Consider the following 5,819-nt stretch of genomic DNA (forward strand, 5'->3'; position numbering starts at 1 on the left):
CATCCAGTTTTGCATCAACAATGCCAGGATATAACATCTTACCAAGCAGTTCCCTTTTCTTTGATGAGTAATCATGAAGATATTTATACTTGCTACTCTTTTGAGAAACCCATCAGCCACATTTGCAGTACTGGTATGAGTAGCTGATATACTGACAGCATTAAATATTACAGCCCCCTCTTCAGCCTCTTCATTGACTCTTTCATTTCGTATGAAAGATTTACTACAGCAACAGCATGCTTAAAAAAAAGTTGAAATGGAGGGATCCTCAATTCTCAACAAATTTACATATCTGGAAAATTTTGAAGTCAAAAAGCTTGGCTGCTAATATGAGATCATGCTTTGAGAAGCAAAAGTCAAACTTATCTCTAATCTTATCCTTCAGGAGCAAAATGCAGCTTCAATCATCTGGTCAATCCCCAAGGTGAGTTATAAGGAGACCTCAACAGAACTGAGCAGCATTTAGGAGGAGATAGAATTCTCCCCTAATAGGATCAACAACAGTGGAAAAATTTAATAACAGAGAACAAAGAAAACAGAACAGAACATCATCTATAAGAAGGCTAGATGTCATTTTGTATCATACGCTTGCAAGAGTGTAAAAAAAATCCGATTCTGCTATAAGAAAGCTAAAATTATGGTCGTTCAGTTTAGTTTAATTTCAGTTTAAGCTAATCAGTTTTGCTTTTTTTTTTAGAATGCTGGGTTATACATAATACTTGAACAAGTCATAATGGAATGCTGAAGATTACCAGGTAATGGTGCTAAAGCTGATATATAACAACAACCATACTTAACGTTTTGGACACAAGAAAATAGCTAAGAAATAAACAGACTGTTTCATTTCACTGTCTAAGGTTTTATCCAAACGTAATTATAAAATATTCATTTTTCAGTGTTTTCTGGCCAATAGACTTTTCATTTCATTATTTCTCGTTTCATATTTAGCAAAACTGATGCTTAAACTGGAGATTAGCTGCCCCTGATAAAAACAACTTAAATCTTACTGTATATTATTCACTTAATTAAGCTGTGAAGTTATTCCACTGCAAGAAAGATTGTAGTGAAGAACACACGAACAAGTGAAAGATAATAAAAATCCGTAGTAGACAAGGAATTTCTAAATATTTTGAGTGGACCATAAATATTTGTGTTCATCATTAAATATTTTGCCTCTTAGCTCATCATTTCACCTTAAGATGTGATTCGACGTTAGGAGTTCTCATGGGTATATAGCCACTGGCTACGATGGTGGCATCTCGAAGTGCTTTTGTGGCTCTAAACTTTTTTTCCTAAGAAACTAAGGACCTGGTTCTTTTTTTGCCTTCAATATTTGATGTTGCTTTAGACCCCAAAATTAGCTGGAGCTTGGCTTTTTTTGAGGTGGGGGGATATGGGAGATCGTACGGTTGAATTGTAAAAATAGGTATGCTCCAAATATGTTTCCTGAATTCTCACATAAAAATGGGTAATAAATTTCCACCTTTTCAATTATTCGAACATTTTACATTATCAGATTGAGGGTATTTTTCACAATTTGAATGTAGATTGTCATTTTCTTTCCACATTTCTCCGAAATCCTAGAGACACTTTTTGCTGAAGCACAGTTCTTTTTTAGCGGAAAATTATGGAAATGGCAGTTTGCACGATTTCAAAGTTTTCAATTGTCATGTACACAACTGTATTATTTGAAAATACTTCGAACTTGCCTCTTCCCAATGTTTTATAAAATTAAACTTGGAAACTGTCTCGGATTGGCTTCGTTGATCCACTATTATTAGCTAAATGTCATTATGAGTTAGTCAAGTGCCGTGTTAGTCCCGGTGATTTGCGAGCATAGTCATCGAAGCTCTTCTAAAAAAAAAAAAAAAAAAATGGTGGGCTAAATTTGCTCTTTTCATGAAGTCATCATTTTTCGATTTTGAGCAGAGTTTAAAGGTCTTCCTGACAATTTTTGCTTATTCCTTTTTCTTAAATTCTTTTTAAGCTCGGACTTTCTGACTTAGTCAGTTAATAATTTAGGACTTTCTGACTGTTCAAATGTTCACTGGACCAATTTAAAAGAAAAAAAAAAGGATAATTACGTACCCTAGAAATGGCTTCTCTAGGAAATTTCAGTTCGGCAATGGAGAAGCTGTCTTTAATAATGCGACACTTGGCCAAGATTGTCTGAAGACGTCCAAATGAAGACAACGCTAAACTGCAAAACAACAAAATTTATGAGCCGAAGATTCAACACCTAAGGATTGACGAAATACAAAATTATGCTGTCCAGCTATATTTAAAAATTTACAATCTTTATTCTGAACACATGATCCCCATTATTCGTAGAATGACATATTTTACAATTCAGATTACGAACTTAAAATAAACTTTTTCAGTAGAAAAGGGTCCAGGCTTCTTCGTGAGTCCATATTCACCAACCAAGATGTAGGCGCGGATGATGGTAAAATACGACCATGGCTTCTCTTTCGTACAATTACGCTCATCTTGTTAGTCAAAGTACTTATTTACGAGTTTAAGTAAAAACATAAATTAAAAAAGGCTTCCAAACGAATGAGACATACCATTAGAAATGAAAAACAAACTATAGAATTTACAACGGAATTCTAGTAGCATGGACTGGAACTGCAGGCTTCTAACTCCCAATTTGCAAAATTTCTGAAATTTTTTGGAATAACAGTTCATAATGAACAAAACTTGTAAGTAAAGAGTGACCCAACGCCTATAGTACCCTAAACCAACGCTGAAAACATGCATTTTAATTATAGAATATATGCATGAATGACAATGTTCTTTCCATGTGAACACAAAATATGGTGAACGTTATATTCTTTCGGCTTAACCATGTTCATTATAAGTTATTAACATATTGAATCCCCTAAGAAAAGATCTGTCTGAAGATCTTCTTCCCTGAAAACATACTAATCCTGACCCATTATTTATTTTTGCCGTTTCAGATCCCAACAAGATTCCAATATCCTTAAGACTATATTGTTTTGGGGATGTTCATCATTATCGACTCAAAGAATTGTTATACAAAGTTAAACTTGAGTATGTGGGTATTTTCCAAGCTTTACATCTGAAAAAACCTTAGATAGAAAAGCTCGAGGTAAACAACGTAAATAAAAGTTAATAGAAAGCAAAGATCTGAAGAAAACAGAATTTTGATCAAGACATATAACTCAATGGAGTTTACATTGTATCCCGACTCAACATATGTGAAATTTAAATTTTGAAATTCGTTAGTAAAAGAAAATATACATATTTCAAGACAGAGTGCGGAGAGAGACATTTCCCAAAAGTGGTGTGACCTAAATGAGACAGAGATTTGACACCGACAGAACATACATAGTGACAAAATCGAGTCGGTACAAAAGCGTTGGCTCAGGATCATTTACAAAGAAGGCAAAATTCCATACTCCTTCCTCCTTAAAGCTGCGCGCATTACCACCTTAAAAGAAAGGAGGGAAAAATTTGCCTGCTTTTCGCTAAATCAGTCATTTCCAATCCCCGTACAGAGGACTTAATCCCTGATTTTCACAATCCCATTAGACTCCGACTCCCCCGGTCAGCCTCCTTAGCTAACCCAACTTACTCTCCGATCCATGCTGTTACAGAAAAGTTTCGCAAAAGTTTTATACCCTTTATTCTGGAACACCTTATTAATAATTCGTGATTATTTACTTGCCAAATTCCCCTTTTCCTCTATTGCCGTTTTTATTCTTTTTTTATTTATTGCAATGTTTTTGTAATTTTATTGTTAAGTTTACTGATTTGCCCTTTATCTTTGATGATTTTGCTTTTTAATTCCTTTTAATTTTAAGTGATTGACTTAATGTACTGTTTTGAATTTTTTTTCCTTAGCTTTTACTGACATATAAAGCGAATTCGGCTCTATAGAGCTTGTGATAGCCTTTTTAAAATAAATATTATCTTATCTCATCCTAACATCAACGCTTGCTGATTACTTACATAACTACTGCTGCTACTAACCACTTGCTGGAGCACCACACCACCCGAGGCCAACATAACTGTGCCCTTGTGATTACAAAAGTTGTATTTTAGGCGGTAGGAGCATTTTTAAATACCGAGTAGCTATTTCAGCTATCAAAGACATGTTTTACTAAGAAGACTTGTATTTTAAAATGTAGGGGAGGTCAAAGTTCCTCAAATGTAAGTTTTGCACATGTCATAGTTCTTATGTCTCTTCCTATTCAAGTCTATTTTACGACAATGATTTATTCAAATTTTTGTGTATAATTTTTACCTTTTCGCTTTTTATTGTATGGTTTGCCCCGTCAATCTTTACGCATAATGACTTACGACAGGGTTGATCATTTTTTTGGTTCTTTTTAATTGATGAAAGACACAAATTCGAAATGTTCCACTTGTGATAGTTCCTTTGAAATAAAAAAAATTTACGTGAACATTAGAGACCCCAAATCCTTGTAATCAATACCAGCTTAAAATCAATTCGCCTTCTTAGCCCACGAAGGTTTTCCCAAGTTAACCTGGACCAACTTTGTCGAATCTTACCTTTTCTATCGAATTTTACCAATAATTCTTTACAAATACTATCCTTTGTTATTTGTATCATACCAATACATACTTGGTATGATTATGTAGGCAGAATAGATTGGATAAATAAAGTGATATCTTATGAGTTAGGAATATCCAAAAGCTATTTGATAAAATTTTGGCACCCACAATCCCAAATTTGCCCCCAAACTTTCAGCAGCTACATAATTGCATGTGGAGGTCTTTTCCATTCAAAAATTCCATTACTGGTTTTCCTGATTTTTTAATGATATTTTTGGTTTTGTAAGTTTCCACTGAACTAATTGAAATAACCAGATTTTATTTTAACTCAAATATTTTAAAAATAATAGCATGGAAATTGAGCACTGACGTCAAGGCAAATAAAAATTTATCATATTAGAAAAGTAGTATACATGAATTAAATCAGAAAATTTAAAATCAGAAAAATGAATTAAATCAGAAATCATGAATTGACAGAAAATTTTTGTTACATTTATCGAACTTTAATTACCATTATTTTCTCTTTTTCGGTTTTATTGTATTGTTTTCCAAGTCGCTTTACTCGCATAGTCATTTAAAACAGCGCTGATCGTATTTTTGGTCCTTTTTAATTGGCAAAAATACAAATTCGATATGTTTCACTTGTGATAGTTCTTTTGAAACAAACTGAAATTTACATGATTATTAAAGACCCCAAATTCTTGTCATCAGTACCATCTTAATGTCAGTTAGTCTCTTAGCCTGCAAGAATTTTCCCAAGGTAGCCTAGGACAACTGTATATCGACTAGATTTCGAGTTGGAACCAGGGCTTCTACTATACCCAAACTTTTTAAATTCTCTCAAATGCTACTCGACTATTTTTTGCAAATATTATTAAACAGAAAACTGCTGTTCCAAGCTTTCATCTTTTTGAAATCCATAAAACTATACCTCAACTGTCGGCTCTGATTGGCGAGTCCTAAATTTTATGCTTAAAGTTGAATAATGTTCAACTCGAAAAATAACGAACATTATACATAGATGGCGTTGCTTTTGATTTGACTTACGAGTTCAACTACTCTGCAATCGAGGCATTATGTAGTAAGGCTATACGTCCAGTAAATAGAGATACCACACAAATTATAATACATAGGAGCAGAATAACTATTTTTTTTTAAATATGCAAAATAAATCTTTTGATTTAGGCCAAGAATAAATACTGTTTTCTCCTCTCTGCTACCCAAGTCATGCCGTTACTGCAAAGAATGTATTCTCATTTTAGAAGGAAATTGGCACA

The sequence above is a fragment of the Artemia franciscana genome, chromosome 7 (assembly GCF_032884065.1).
Source record: "Artemia franciscana chromosome 7, ASM3288406v1, whole genome shotgun sequence".
Taxonomy (NCBI): domain Eukaryota; kingdom Metazoa; phylum Arthropoda; class Branchiopoda; order Anostraca; family Artemiidae; genus Artemia; species Artemia franciscana.